The sequence below is a fragment of the Geotrypetes seraphini genome, chromosome 7, assembly GCF_902459505.1.
Source record: "Geotrypetes seraphini chromosome 7, aGeoSer1.1, whole genome shotgun sequence".
Classification (NCBI taxonomy): Eukaryota; Metazoa; Chordata; class Amphibia; order Gymnophiona; family Dermophiidae; genus Geotrypetes; species Geotrypetes seraphini.
The window spans coordinates 193,294,155-193,309,746 of record NC_047090.1 but is presented as its reverse complement, the minus strand read 5'-3'; the positions used below and the strand labels follow the sequence as shown (position 1 = coordinate 193,309,746).

At 47.0% G+C, this 15,592-nt stretch overlaps 1 protein-coding gene across 3 annotated transcripts in view; it reads right to left on the bottom strand.

The window, feature by feature from the left end:
• The window catches only part of NEK9 (NIMA related kinase 9), a 335,370-nt gene that overhangs the window by 62,404 nt on the left and 257,374 nt on the right, over positions 1-15,592 (bottom strand). The window lies entirely within an intron of this gene.

Sequence of the window (15,592 nt, the reverse complement as noted above, 5' to 3'; positions counted from 1 at the left end):
AGATGATTTGGACCATAAGACGACACAGGCTTGTTTTTGGGATGTGGAACGAATCATTCGAGTTTCCATTACTTCCTATGGGGAAACTCGCTTTGATATACGAGCACTTTGGATTACAAGCATGCTTCTGGAACGCATCAAGCTCGCAAACCAAGGTACCACTGTATTTGTTTTCTGTGTGGCTTTGTGTTTTTTGAACAGCATGGAACACAAAGAGGAATAAATGAGCCTAGAACAAGGAATTGGATTCTAGATCCTGAATAAATTCCAAAGGACAGATTAACCAAACTTGTCAGGTCAGGAATCTTGTCAATGACAGCAGTGATATGTGAATGTGTGGATGGATGTACATTAAAGAATGACACGGGGACAAATTTGTCCCTGTCCTATTCCTGTAAGCTCTGCCTTAACACACAAGCCTTGAACATTTATGATTTTAAAGTTTTTGAGGCTTATGCAGATGAGGACGGAGCTTGCAGTAATGGGGAAAGGATATGAAAAGAACTTGCGGGGACAGGAAAACGAGTTCCCGTAGGAATGGGGTAAAATTTGTCCCTGTGTCATTCTCTAATGTACATGCCATTGCTTTGCAAATCTTCTCTATGGAGGTTAACATCAACTGGGCTACCAACGCTGCCGTGGCTCTGACACCATGAGCCATGATATGAAAGTCAGTCCAGCTTAGGCATAAGTAAAGGAAAGACAGTTTGCTAGCCAAGTACAGTGCATTTATTGATGTCTGTCCCTATCCTGTTAGGGTCAAAAGAAAAAAAAAAAAAAAAGTTGGGTTGACTGTCTACAGAATTTAGGGCTAGATTCTCAAAAAACCACGACAGGCTGCTGTCGCAGCTGTTATAGTAGCAATTAAAAAAGGTGAGTCATTCTCTAAAAAATGCGCATGCAAATGAGGTTGGCAGAGAGTAGCAAAGACTCACTAAATTTGCATGTGCCCATCGCTAGTGATAGTGATGGCCACATGTGCAGAATAAATGCAAAAAAAACCCAAAACAGCACTGGGAGCAGAAACACAGAAGACAATGCAAATAGGGATGGAGGAATAGTAGACCCTGATCGATTTTCAGAGGGTTGAGATTGTGAGGAGTTATCTAAATTAAAGGTAGATAAAGCGATGGGGCCAGATGGTGTACATCCGAGGGTGCTGAAGGAACTTAGGGAAGTTCTGATGACTCTGTGGACTGACCTTTTCAATGCTTCTCTAGGGAGTGGTACCGGAGGACTGAAGAAGGGCAGATGTAGTCCCTCTCCTCAAATGTGGAAGTAAGGAAGAAGTAGGGAATTAACTTCTTGGTAACCAAATTAATGGAAACGATATTAAAACAGAGAATGGTGAAGTTTCTGTAATCCGGTGGATTACAGGACTGGAGGAAACATGGATTCATTAGAGGTAGGTCTTGTAAGACAAATCTGATCAATTTCTTTGACTGGGTGACCAGAGAATTGAATAGAAGAAGTGTGCTAGACGTTGCATATTCAGATTTTAGCAAAGCCTTGACAGTGTTCCACACAGATGTCTAATACATAAACTGAGTGCCCTCGGAATGGGCTCCAAAGTGACGGGCTGGGTTAAGAACTGGTTAAGTTTATTATTCAAGTTTCAAGTTTATTAGGTATTTATATACCACCTATCAAGATTTATCTAAGCGGTTTTACAATCAGATACTCAAGCATTTTCTCTATCTGTCCCGGTGGGCTCACAATCTATCTAAAATACTTGGGGCTATGGAGGACTGAGTGACTTGCCCAGGGTCACAAGGAGTAGTGTGGGGTTTGAACCCAAAACCCCAGGGTGCTGAGGCTGTAGATCCAACCACTGCGCCACACACTCCTCCTTCAGTGGAAGACGACAGAGGGTAGTGGTTAATGGAGATTGCTCTGAGGAAATGGATGTTACCAGTAGTGTGCCTCAAAGTTCTGTTCTTGGGCCTGTTCTTTTAACATTTTTATAAGCGATATTGCTGAAGGGCTGTCAGGTAAGATTTGCTTCTTTGCAGATGATACCAAAATTTGTAATAGAGTAGACACCCCGGATGGTGTGAACAACATGAAGAAAGACCTGGTGAAGCTTGAAGAATGGTCTGAAATTTGGCAGCCAAAATTGAATGCTAAGAAATGCAAGGTCATGCATTTAGGCTGTAAAACCCACAGGAACGATATATTTTAGGAGGTGAAGAACTTATGTGTAAGACAGAGGAGCGGGGTTTGGGTGTGACTGTATGTGATGATCTTAAGGTGGCCAAATAGGTTGAAAAAGTGATGGCGAGAGCTAGAAGGATGCTAGGGTGCATAGGGAGAGATATGGCCAGTAGGAAAAAGGATGCCCCTGTATAAGACTCTGGCAAGACTTCATTTAGAATATTGTGTACAATTCTGGAAGCTGCACCTTCAAAAAGATATAAAAAGGATTGAGTTGGTCCAGAGGAAGGCTTCTAAAATGGTGTGTGGTCTTCGTAATAAGACATATGGGGACAGACTTAAAGATCTCAATCTGTATACTTTGGAGGAAAGGTGGGAGAGGGGAGATATGATAGAGACATTTAAATACCTACGTAATGTAAATGCGCATGAGTCGAATCTCTTTCATTTGAAATAGCATAGGATGAAGTTAGAGGTGATAGGCTCCAGAGTAAGAACATAAGAATAGCTTTATTGGGTCAGACCAATGGTCCATCAAGCCCAGTAGTCTGTTCTCACGGTGGCCAATCCAGGTCACTTGTACCTGGTCAAAACCCAAGGAGTAGCAATATTCCATGCTACCAATACAGGGCAAGCAGTGGCTTCCCCCGTGTCTTTCTCAATAACAGACTATGGACTTTTCCTTCAAGAACTTGTCCAAACCTTTCTTAAAACCAGCTACACTATCCGCTCTTACCACATCCTCTGGCAACGACGAGGGCGACGAAAATGATAGGAGGCTTGCGCCAGAAGACGTATGAGGAGAGACTGGAAGCCCTGAATATGTATACCCTAGAGGAAAGGAGAGACAGGGGAGATATGATTCAGACGTTCAAATACTTGAAGGGTATTAACGTAGAACAAAATCTTTTCCAGAGAAAGGAAAATGGTAAAACCAGAGGACATAATTTGAGGTTGAGGGGTAGTAGATTCAGGGGCAATGTTAGGAAATTCTACTTTACGGAGAGGGTAGTGGATGCCTGGAATGCGCTCCCGAGAGAGGTGGTGGAGAGTAAAACTGTGACTGAGTTCAAAGAAGCGTGGGATGAACACAGAAGATTTAGAATCAGAAAATAATATTAAATATTGAACTAGGCCAGTTACTGGGCAGACTTGCATGGTCTGTGTCGGTGTATGGCCGTTTGGTGGAGGATGGGCAGGGGAGGGCTTCAATGGCTGGGAGGGTGTAGATGGGCTGGAGTAAGTCTTAACAGAGATTTTGGAAGTTGGAACCCAAGCACAGTACCGGGTAGAGCTTTGGATTCTTGCCCAGAAATAGCTAAGAAAAAAAATTAAAAATTTAAATTGAATCAGGTTGGGCAGACTGGATGGACCATTCGGGTCTTTATCTGCCGTCATCTACTATGTTACTATGTTCCAGAGCTTAACTATTCTCTGAGTGAAAAAAAATTTCCTCCTATTGGTTTTAAGAGTACTTCCCTGTAACTTCATCGAGGGTCCCCTAGTCTTTGTAATTTTTGACAGAGTGAAAAATCGATCCACTTGTACTCATTCTACTCCACTCAGGATTTTGTAATCTAAGGAAACACTTTTTTACAGAAAGGGTGGTAGATGGAATCTACCCCAGGAATGGAATCTTCTACCCTTGTATATCAGAATGCAATGTAATCTTGATGGATTTAAGAAGTTATTGAAGAGCATATTTTGCAATATGAAATATGGGCATTAAGGCATCTGTTTTAGTGTAAGTGTTTATATTTATGAGCCGCTTTGGGAAAAGCGGGTTATAAATAAAGATGCATGGAACAGTCTCCCAGAAGAGGTGGTAGTGACAGAAACTGTGTCTGAATTCAAAAGGGCTTGGGATAGGCACGTGGGATCTCTGAGAGAAAGAGATAATGGTTACTGTGGATGGGCCATTTGGCCTTTATCTGCCATCATGTTTCTATGTCATTTACTATGTTACTATGAAGCCTTCTGGTTACTTAATCGATATCACTATCTCTTGCTTAGGAAAGCAGGAATGCTGGTTTGTAAGTTATTTTGGAGGCATGGGTTGGGGAGGAAGCTCCTTCTTATTGGACTTTGCTTGCATGCCCTCATGTTGCTGGAACAGAGGCAGACTAAATGGTCCTCTAAGGGGACCTAGGATTGCTATTTTCAGTCTCTCTCTCACAGGGCCAGAAGTTTGATGCTTAATTGCCTGGATAGACTTTACTCATGAAGAGAGGGAGGCATTACGGTGGACTCTCTGGAATGTATGATGTGTGTGTGTGTGTGGGGGGGGATTATGATAGTATGGTGTTTTGGGGTTGGTTCATTTTTTTGGTGTTTGATCTCCGAAGATTACCCAAAGGTAGATAAGAACTTACCCCTCTCTGGTTTCTCAGCTTATAGTTCACAATGAATCTATTAATGTCTCTAGAGTTTCACCATGATGGGACTTTCTCAGTGTATTTTGCTGTAATCTTTTCCTTTCAAGGGAAGGTTGCGGGAAGGAGGAGACTGGTTAGGGATATCTATTCTCTGTAAAACTTAGCTTTTGGTCCATTTGATGATTGCTTTTATCTGTTCTATTTCCATTCACCAGACATGGTGATAAAACTGTTCTCTGAAATTTTTCTAAGGACTGAAGCCACAGACCACGCTACATTTTACAAAGCTTTATAAAAGAAGATTGACACAGTAACACAAAAATATGAGAAATCTGAAGCTTATTAACAGATACCATCAGAGAAAATTTGATGACTACATAAGATTACATTTATAGATTTGGAAAACACCATTACTAAAAATTAGGGCTATATATCAATTAAAACTTTTAATTGCATAATTAATTGCATGATTTAAGACATGTTGTACCTTGTTTATGGCACTGATATTCTGATGTTAATTGTATTGCTATGCCAAATTTTCAATAAATATGTAAAAAAAAAAAAAAAAAAAGTAAAAGAATTGAAATAAATTTAGTATGGGTCAGGCAGCAGCTCTGGGAGGGGCGCAGCAGCAGCATGGGGGGGGTGCTGGTAGCACTAGAGGAAGTCCCAGCAAAAGCACTAGGAGGGGGGCAGTAGCAGCAGTGGCTGCTCGGGGGGGGGGGCAACTCTCTGGTGGGATGAGGGCCCAGCAGCAGCAGCAGCTCTTTTAGGGAGGGCAGAGGACCAGGCAGCTGCTTTGGTGGCTCTTGGTGGGGAGGGGAAAGGGGAGCTCAGCAATGGCTATGAAGTGAAGAAAGTGGACTAGCAGTACTAGCAGCGGTTCTGAAGGGGAGTAGAGAGGCCCAGCAGCAACAGCCCTGGGGGCTCTCTGGGAAGGAAAAAACAAATATTAAATACTAGCATTAGGGTGAGAGAGGCAGGGCAACTCCAGGGTGCCCCACAGGCGGGATGTCTTCCCCCCCCCCATTCGAAGCCCATTTCCCTCACCGTTGAAATCTAAGGGGGATCACTGGCGTGGCAGCAATTCAAAAGTGAGTATGATACAAAATCAAGTGATGTTTCCAAGTTCAAAAGTTATTTCCTGATACACTTGTTGTAAGTTGTAAAAATGAAATAATTTATTTTAAAAAAAAAAGTGCTGCCCACATGCTCCTTCCTCTGCCATGGCTGCTGAACTGGAATCAGGAAGTAGCGTTACTTCCCATTTCTGGTTCAGCAGCTGTGGCAGAGGAAGGCACACTGAGGACATGGGCAGCGTTTTTGAGTCACTGCTGCACCAACAACTTCCTTGGATTTCAAAGATGAGGGAAGAGGGTTTTGCACAGGAGAGGGAAGGACATCCAGCCCGTGTGGAACCCCTGGAGCTGCCCTGCCTGACCCACCTTAATGCTGGTGTTAATTTTTTTACTGCTGCTGAAGTGAACACATTAATTGCTCAGCTCTACTGAAAATATATTTCTTTTTAAAAAAAAAAATTATTTATTCATTATTAAAACTTACAATAAGTGCAACAGCAAATAACATCATTTTATACTTAAATACATCACTTAATAGTCTATCAAAATCTAATTCAGATTCCATACCCCTCCCTCTCCCATATTCAATAATTTTCTTCAAACATAAGAAAACATATAATAATAATAATAGTTATGTCTGGGGTCCGAGCTGGGGGAGTGGCCAAGATGGCGGTGCTGTGCTAGGACGCTGAGAGGAGGAGTTTTTTTACCTGAGTTCAATTATGCCGCATACAAAGCGAAAGGGCACGGTGAGGGTGTTTTCCTCCTCAACACCATCGGCGCCCTTAAATCAACAGACGATCGAGCAATGCCTAGCAACATTTGTCTCAAGATCGAGCGAGTTAAGCCCCGCAATGGGAGAGAGTCAGAGGCGCTCAACCCTGCTGGGGCATGAGATTTCTCTCTCGCCCGCACCAGATGTCCCGCCTCCCTGCCCGGCAGAGACAGCCGCACTGGAGCACGAGAGCTCGGTGGCCGGAGATGCCCCCGATGTCTCCGTGGAGGATGGATCCATAGCAGAAGAGCCTCTGCCGGTGTTGACCAGCTCTGGGAACTTGGCTCCTGACAGAGAGGACACTTTAGGAGTCATCTTGTAAACACTCCAGAGAGTGGATGTAGCGACCAGGAAGACTTCAGAAGAGGTAAAGAATTTGGGGAAGAAAATGGATAATTTTACAAAGGTTTTTGAACAGACAAATACGGAAACAAAAAATTCCATAATTAAATTACAAAATGAAGTCCAGACTTTACAAGTTTATAGAACCGTAGTGATAAAAGACAGTGCTATGTTACAACGGAAAATAGAAAATATAGAAAACTTTAATCGCCGGTTGAATGTAAGGATTCTAAATTTCCCAAAAACTCCTGGAATTTCTTCATACGAAATGTTTAAAAAATATATGGTGGAAATTTTTAAATATTCTTCTGAATATATACCCCCATGGAATAAAATTTATTATCTTCCACCATTTACAAAAAATTTTCAGGAGCTTAAGAGAGGGTGAAATTAAACAAACTCCACAAATTGATATGGAAAATATATCTGCCTTTTTGAAAGAATCTATTTCTGAGACAGCGGAGAGAGCTACATTATTGATTTCCTTTTTCAACAGGACTTGAACTCATTTCTGAAACAGTACTTTAGATCTTCAAAATCTTTATTTTATGGGAAAAAAATATGGGCATACCTGGATGTTTCAAAAACAACACAGGAAAGACGGAAAAGCAATGTTACTTACCGTAACAGTTGTTATCCAGGGACAGCAGGCAGCTATTCTCACTAGTGGGTGATGTCATCCGACAGAGCCCCGATACGGACATCTTGCAAGCATGTCTTGCTTGAAGAAACTCAGAAGTTTCGAGATGCCCGCACCGCGCATGCGCCAGTGCCTTCCCGCCCGATGCTCCGGGCGTGTCTCCTCAGTTCAGGTAGCTAGCAGAGAAGCCAACCCAGGGGAGGTGGGTGGGACGTGAGAATAGCTGCCTGCTGTCCCTGGATAACAACTGTTACGGTAAGTAACATTGCTTTATCCCAGGACAAGCAGGCAGGTATTCTCACTAGTGGGTGACCTCCAAGCTAACCTCAATGGGATGGAGGGAGAGCTGGCAACTTAGGAGAACAAATTTTGTAACACAGTTTGGCCAAACTGCCCATCCTGTCTGGAGAAAGTATCCAGACAATAATGAGAGGTGAACGTATGAACCGAGGACCAAGTGACAGCCCTACAAATCTCCTCAATCGGTGTCGATCTGAGGAAGGCTACAGAGGCTGCCATTGCTCTGACCTTATGGGCTGTGACCTTACAGGGAAGGGGTAATCCAGCCTGGGCATAGCAGAAAGAGATACAAGCCGCCATCCAGTTGGAGATGGTGCGCTTCGATACAGGTCGTCCCAACTTGTTTGGATCAAAGGAGACGAAAAGTTGAGGCGCAGTTCTGTGTGGTTTGGTGCGATCCACGTAGAAAGCCAAAGCACTTTTACAGTCTATAGTGTGAAGAGCCGATTCTCCAGGATGAGAATGAGGCTTTGGAAAGAACACTGGAAGCACAATGGATTGGTTGAGGTGAAATTCAGAGACCACTTTAGGCAGGAATTTCGGGTGAGTGCGGAGGACCACCTTGTCATGATGAAATACTGTGAAAGGTGGGTCCGCCACCAAGGCCTGAAGCTCACTGACCCTGCGAGCAGATGTGAGGGCCACCAGAAAAACCACTTTCCAAGTGAGAAACTTTAGTGGAGCCTTGCTCAGAGGCTCAAAAGGGGGTTTCATAAGCTGAGAAAGGACAACATTTAGATCCCAAACCACTGGAGGCGGTTTGAGAGGAGGATTGACATGAAAAAGTCCTTTCATAAATCTGGAAACCACAGGATGAGAAGAGAGAGGTTTCCCTTGTAGAGGCTGATGGAAAGCCGCAATAGCACTCAGGTGGACTCGTATAGATGTCGACTTGAGACCAGACTGAGACAGGTGTAGAAGATAGTCCAACACAGAAGAGAGGGAAGCACGCTGAGGCTCTTTGGAATTGGAAATACACCAGGAAGAGAATCTAGTCCACTTTTGGGAGTAGCATTGTCGAGTAGAAGGCTTCCTGGAAGCCTCTAAGACATCCCTCACCACTTGAGAAAACTGGTGAGGGGTTACGTTGAGAGGAACCAAGCTGTCAGGTGGAGAGACTGCAGGTTGGGATGAAGCAGTGATCCTTGATGTTGAGTAAGCAGAGAAGGAAACACTGGGAGAAGGACCGGGTCCCTGCTGCTGAGTTGAAGTAGAAGGGAGAACCAAGGTTGCCTGGGCCACCGAGGAGCTATTAAAATCATGGTGGCATGGTCTGATTTCAACTTGACCAGAGTCTTTTGAATGAGAGGGAATGGAGGAAACGCATACAGAAATCGATTCCCCCAATCCAGCAGAAAGGCATCTGCCTCGAGACGATGAGGAGTGTAGATCCTGGAGCAAAACTGAGGCAGTTTGAAGTTGTGGGGAGCCGCAAAGAGGTCTATTGGAGGCGTCCCCCATTGTGCAAAGACCTGATGAAGGGGGTCGGAATGGAGAGTCCATTCGTGAGGCTGGAGGAGACGACTCAAGTTGTCTGCCAAGACATTGTCCCTCCCCTGAATGTAGACAGCTTTGAGGAAGGCATTGTGGCGAACCGCCCAATCCCAGACTCTGAGAGCTTCCTGGCAGAGGGAGGCCGATCCCGTGCCCCCCTGTTTGTTCACATAATACATGGCGACCTGGTTGTCTGTACGGATGAGGACCACCATGTCGTGAAGCAGATGTTGAAAAGCTTGAAGAGCATAGAAGATGGCTCTGAGCTCCAGAAGATTGATCTGATGGAGGCGGTCTGCACTGGTCCAGAATCCCTGAGTGCGAAGCCCATCCAGATGAGCCCCCCAGGCATAGGTCGAGGAATCGGTTGTGAGAACCTTCTGATGAGGAGGAGTGTGAAACAGCAAACCTCTGGATAGATTCGAAGAGGTCATCCACCAAAGTAGAGACCGCCGAAGAGCAGGAGTGACTATGATGTGTCGAGACAACGGGTCTGACACTTGAGTCCATTGAGAAGCTAGGGTCCACTGAGGAATTCTGAGATGGAGCCTGGCAAAGGGTGTCACATGAACTGTAGAGGCCATGTGGCCCAGGAGGACCATCATGTGTCTCGCTGAGATGGACTGGCGAGAAGACACAGACTGGCAGAGACGAAGAAGAGCATCCATGCGCTGAGGAGGAAGGAATGCTCGAAGCTGAATGGTGTCCAGTACCGCCCCGATGAAGGGAAGGGACTGGGTAGGCTGCAGATGAGATTTGGGAAAATTGATCTCGAAGCCTAGGTTCTGCAGGAAGCAGATCGTGGTCAAGGTCGCCGAAATGACCGTTGGAGCTGACGGGGCCTTAATGAGCCAGTCGTCGAGGTATGGAAATACCTGAAGACCCCTGTTCCGGAGTGCAGCGGCCACCACCACCAGACACTTCGTGAAGACTCTGGGAGACGAGGACAGGCCGAATGGAAGCACCCGATACTGCAGATGTAGATGTCCCACCCGAAATCTGAGGAACTTGCGGGAGGCCGGATGAATGGGAATGTAGGCCTCCTTGAGATCCAGAGAGCATAACCAGTCGTTCTGCTCGAGGAGAGGGTAGAGAGAAGCAAGAGTCAGCATGCGAAACCTCTCCTTGACTAGGAATTTGTTGAGGGCCCTGAGGTCCAAAATGGGTCGCAGGTCGCCCGTCTTCTTTGGAACAAGGAAGTACCGGGAGTAAAACCCCTGGTCCAGTTGGTCCGTCGGGACCGGCTCCACAGCACGAAGCCGGAGCAAAGCCTGAGCTTCCTGGAGAAGAACGGCGGTCTGAGTCAAGTTGGAAGGATACTCTCTTGGAGGGTGGTCCGGAGGGACCCGATGGAAATGAAGAGAGTATCCTTCCTTGATGATAGTAAGGACCCAGAGGTCGGTTGTTATGGCCTCCCAGCGATGATAAAATTGACGGAGGCGCCCTCCGATGGGAAAAACAGGGGGAGGCAGAACGAGGTTGGTTATGCCCTCGACGAGACAGTCAAAAAGGCTGAGTGGTCTTAGGGACAGCAGGCGACTGAGACTTAGGCTGACCCTTCTGGGGAGGCTGGCGCTTCGCCGGTTGCCTCGCAGGTGGAGTTTGCCTCGGTTGATAACGCCGCTGATAAATCAACGGCGGACGAGAAGGTCGAGACTGCTGAGGCTTAGGCTTCGGCCTAAGGATAGATTGGAAGGACTTTTCGTGGTCAGACAACTTCTTCGTAACAGTCTCGATGGATTCATCAAAAAGATCCGCCCCAGCACACGGGACGTTCGCCAGGCGGTCCTGAAGATTCGGGTCCATATCAATGGTCCGCAACCAGGCCAACCGGCGCATCGCCACCGAGCAGGCCGCCGCTCGAGCTGAGAGCTCGAACACATCATAGGCAGATTGCATTAACTGAAGCCGAAGTTGGGACAGCGAAGCAACCACTTCCTCAAACTCAAACCTAGCCTGGGACTCGATGTACGGTGTGAACTTCTGAAACACAGGTAGAAAAAATTCCAAGTAGGCTGCAAAGTGGAAATTGTAATTCAGGACTTGAGATGCCATCATCGAATTCTGATAGATGCGTCGACCAAACTTATCCATGGTTCTGCCCTCGTGGCCCGGAGGCACTGAAGCATAGAACTGGCCAGGATGAGACCGCTTGAGCGAGGATTCGACCAGGAGGGACTGGTGAGAAAGCTGAGGACCCTCGAAGCCCTTATGATGCACCGTGCGGTACCGCGCATCCAATTTGCCAGGGACTGCAGGGATAGAGTAAGGAGACTCGAAGCATCGCATGAAGGTCTGGTCGAGGAGCTTGTGCAGGGGAAGCCGCAAGGACTCCGCCGGAGGACGAGGCAAGTGCATGGTATCGAAGTATTCCTTGGAGTATCGAGACCCAGCATCGAGAGTAATCTCCATGTCATCTGCCATCTGCCATCTGCCTGAGGAACGATGAAAAGGACAGTTGGTCCGCCGTCGCCGGTCTGCGAGACGGAATAGAAGAAGAAGAGGCTTCAGGCTCCAGAGAGGCCTGCGAGCAACAGGACGAGTAGAAAACCTCAGGGTCCTCGAACTCCAGGCCCGGAGGAGGAGACCCAGTCGAAGCAGCATACCCCAACCAAGGCAATTTCTTCTGAGGCGAGACGGTCGAGTGCCGAGAGGAATGCTTCGAAGAATGTCTGGATCGATACCCCTCCCGATGCCTGAAAGGGGATCGAGCCCGTCTGTGAGAAACTGGTTCAGACGCCTCCAAGGAGCAGATTGGACTCGATGCCGTCGATCGCAGAGGCGGAAGAGTCGGCGCCTCCCCCGACGCCGCCCAGGTTTGATAGGGGGTTCGGAAGAACTCGTCCTGCTTCCTGCTATGCCCAGGACTGGGTGGCCCCGAAGGTGGACGCCACACTGAGTCATGGGGCGGAGTAATCAGTTCCAAGGGAGGCAGGTCACTAAACGAGGCTTTCCTCGAGGGGATGGGCTCCAAGGGAGGCATATCACTAAGGGAGGCCCCTCCTCGAGGGAATTGGTTCCAAAGGAGGTATAGTGCTAACGGAGGACCTCCTCGAGGACCAGGACACCGCTCGCCGCTCCTCCTCGCCGAGCAACGAGGTCGTGCGGCGAGGAGGAGGAGGAGGGGGCGGTCCGCCCCTCGAAGCCGAAGCTGGAAGGTCACCCTGGATGGTGGCAATCAGCCGAGGCCCCATGGTCTGCATGAGCTCCACGAACTGAGCCTCCAGAAGGGACCGCAACGAAGCCGATATGGAGGGATCCGCACCAAAAGGGGGCCCTTCCGCACGGTCTCCGCGCTCCTTTGGTGCTGCGTGCTTCTGCTTGCCAGTCTTCGGCACCTTGAGCACCACCGGTGGAACTGTCGGGGTCGATACCTGCTCCGAGGAGACGGAGGAAGGCTCCGGCGCCGAAGCCGGGGCCGAAACCGGTGTGAACGATGCCGGTTTCAGGAGGCCCGAAGCAGCCGGGGAGGCAGAGGGCTTCGCGGAAGGAGTCGAAGCACCCGTCGATGTCGATGTCGAAGCTGCAGGATCCGATGAAGCTTCCATCTTGAACATGGACTCCCACAGCAGACAGCGGCGCTTAAACGCTCTCGCCGTCAAAGTGGAGCAAGGCCGGCACGATTTCGGGAAGTGATCCGGTCCCAGACACTGTAAGCAGCGTCGATGAGGGTCCGTGAGCAAAATCGCGCGCTGGCACTTGCTACACTTTTTAAAACCGGTAATCGGCCGGGACATAGGCCGGAAAAGCTCCGCCGCAAGGTCGAAGGCGCGGGGCCCCAGCCACGCGGCCAACCCGGTATCGGAAGGAAAATTTTTTTTTTTTTTTTAAAGAAATCAAAGAAAGAAATAAATGCACAGGAGAGCCAAAAGAACTCAACCCGCGGCAAAATAGAAGGCAAAAAAAAAGATTCAATGGGCGCAAATTGAAGATAGACTTCTCAGCTCCGCGGAAGAAAAAGAACTGAGGAGACACGCCCAGAGCATCGGGCGGGAAGGCACTGGCGCACTGGGCATCTCGAAACTTCTGAGTTTCTTCAAGCAAGACATGCTTGCAAGATGTCCGTATCGGGGCTCTGTCGGATGACATCACCCACTAGTGAGAATACCTGCCTGCTTGTCCTGGGATAACAGTTCCTATCATTAAGGCAGGAAACAATTGCATTAGGAGCCTCTTTCCTGTTGGCATACCCATGTAAATGTGTCGTAAAGTATGCACAAGTTAAATATGTTTTCTTTCTTCCTGACCAGCTAAAGTCCTTTCTGGAATTGAAAAAGATGACTTGAAGTTTTGACTCAGTAAATTTAGAGTGGCAAGTTAATAGTGTTATAGCCTTTCTTCATAAATTGTTTTCTTCTTGTTTATTAAGCTTCTTTTAATTCTGAGCCAGCTCCTCCTTGATTTGTGGTCTAAGGAAGGATAATCAGATATGCCACAGGTTTTGTTTTCTTTTGAATGTATAAATACATCTTTATACTGTATTTCTCTAACAAGAAGTAAATTTTCTTGTAAACTTGTTGAAAATAATAAAGAATTAAAGATAAAAAAAGAAAACATATAACCCCCCTTCTCCACATTATTTGCACTCATAAGAGAACCAACATAACATAGAAACATAGAAGATGACGGCAGAAAAGGGCTACAGCCCATCAAGTCTGCCCACTCTGCTTACTCACCCCCTGTCTATGCCCTAATGACTCAATTTTCTTATCTTGACCCTCGTAGGGATCCCACATGGGTATCCCATTTATTCTTAAAGTCTGGCACGCTGTCTGCCTCGATCACCTGCACTGGAAGCTTGTTCCAATGATCAACCACTCTCTCTGTGAAGAAATACTTTCTGGTGTCGCCATGAAATTTTCCGCCCCTGAGTTTGAGCGGGTGGCCGAGGGTCCCTTGAGAAAGAAAATATCATCTTCCACTTCGACACGTACTTAAATATTTCGATCATGTCTCCCCTCTCCCTACGTTCCTCAAGAGTGTAGAGCTGCAATTTGTTCAGTCTCTCTTCATACGAGAGACCCTTGAGCCCCGAGATCATCCTGGTGGCCGTTTGCTGAACCGATTCAATTTTGCGCACATCTTTACTGTAATGTGGCCTCCAGAATTGCACACAGTACTCCAGATGAGGTCTCACCATGGCCCTGTACAACGGCATTATGACTTCAGGCTTTCGGCTGACGAAACTTCTATTGATACAACCCAATATCTGCCTTGCCTTAGATGAAGCCTTCTCCACTTGATTGGCAGTTTTCATGTCTGCACTGATGATTACTCCTAAATCTCGTTCTGCTGAAGTCCTAGTTAAAGTTTCTCTGTTCAAGAAGTACGTCCTGCATGGATTTCCGCTTCCGAGGTGCATAAGAACATAAGAAGTTGCCTCCACTGGGTCAGACCAGAGATCCATCGCGCCCAGCGGTCCGCTCCCGCAGCGGCCCATCAGGTCCATGACCTGTGAAGTAGTTCCTGACCATTTTTATAATCTACTTCTATCTGTACCCCTCAATCCCCTTAACCTTTAGGAACCTATCCAAACCTTCCTTGAACCCCTGTATTGTGTTCTGGTCTATCACAACCTCCGGAAGCGCGTTCCATGTGTCCACCACCCTCTGGGTAAAAAAGAACTTCCTGGCATTTGTTTTAAACTTGTCCCCTTTCAGTTTCTCTGAGTGACCCCTAGTACCTGAGGTTCCCCACAGTCTGAAGAATCTGTCCCTGTCTACCTTCTCTATGCCCTTCAGGATCTTGAAGGTTTCTATCATGTCTCCTCTAAGTCTCCGCTTTTCCAGGGAGAACAGCCCCAGCATTGAAACCTAGCTGCCAGGTTAAGGACCAACTTTCCAATGTAAGCAGGTCCTGCGCCATTTAATTCTGTAAACTGCATTCACTTACTATATTACATAGTTTGGCGTCATCGGCGAATTGTGTTATTTTACCTTGAAGCCCTTGAGTCAGATCCCCTATGAATATGTTGAAAAGGAGTGGACCCAAGACCGAGCCGTGTGGCACTCCACTGGTCACCTCCGATGTTTTAGAGAGCGTACCATTAACCACCACCCTCTGAAGTCTTCCACTCAGCCAATCATTGACCCATGTAGTTAGTGTCTCTCCTAACCCCATCGATTCCATCTTGCTTAGCAGCCTGCGGTGTGGGACACTGTCAAAAGCTTTACTGAAGTCCAGGTACACGACGTCCAAAGACTTTCCCAAGTCCAACTTTCTTGTTACCCAGTCAAAGAAGCTGATGAGATTGGATTGGCAGGACCTACCCCCACCCCATTCCCCCTACCTTAGACGTGCATATTTAAGGGGAAAAAAATGATATTCATCCATTATAGTATTTTGTTAATGGCTCCCAAACATCCTGAAATTTCTTGAAATTCCCCTGCTGTATGGCATAAAGAATTCCACCAAAAACTGTAATTCAGCCGAT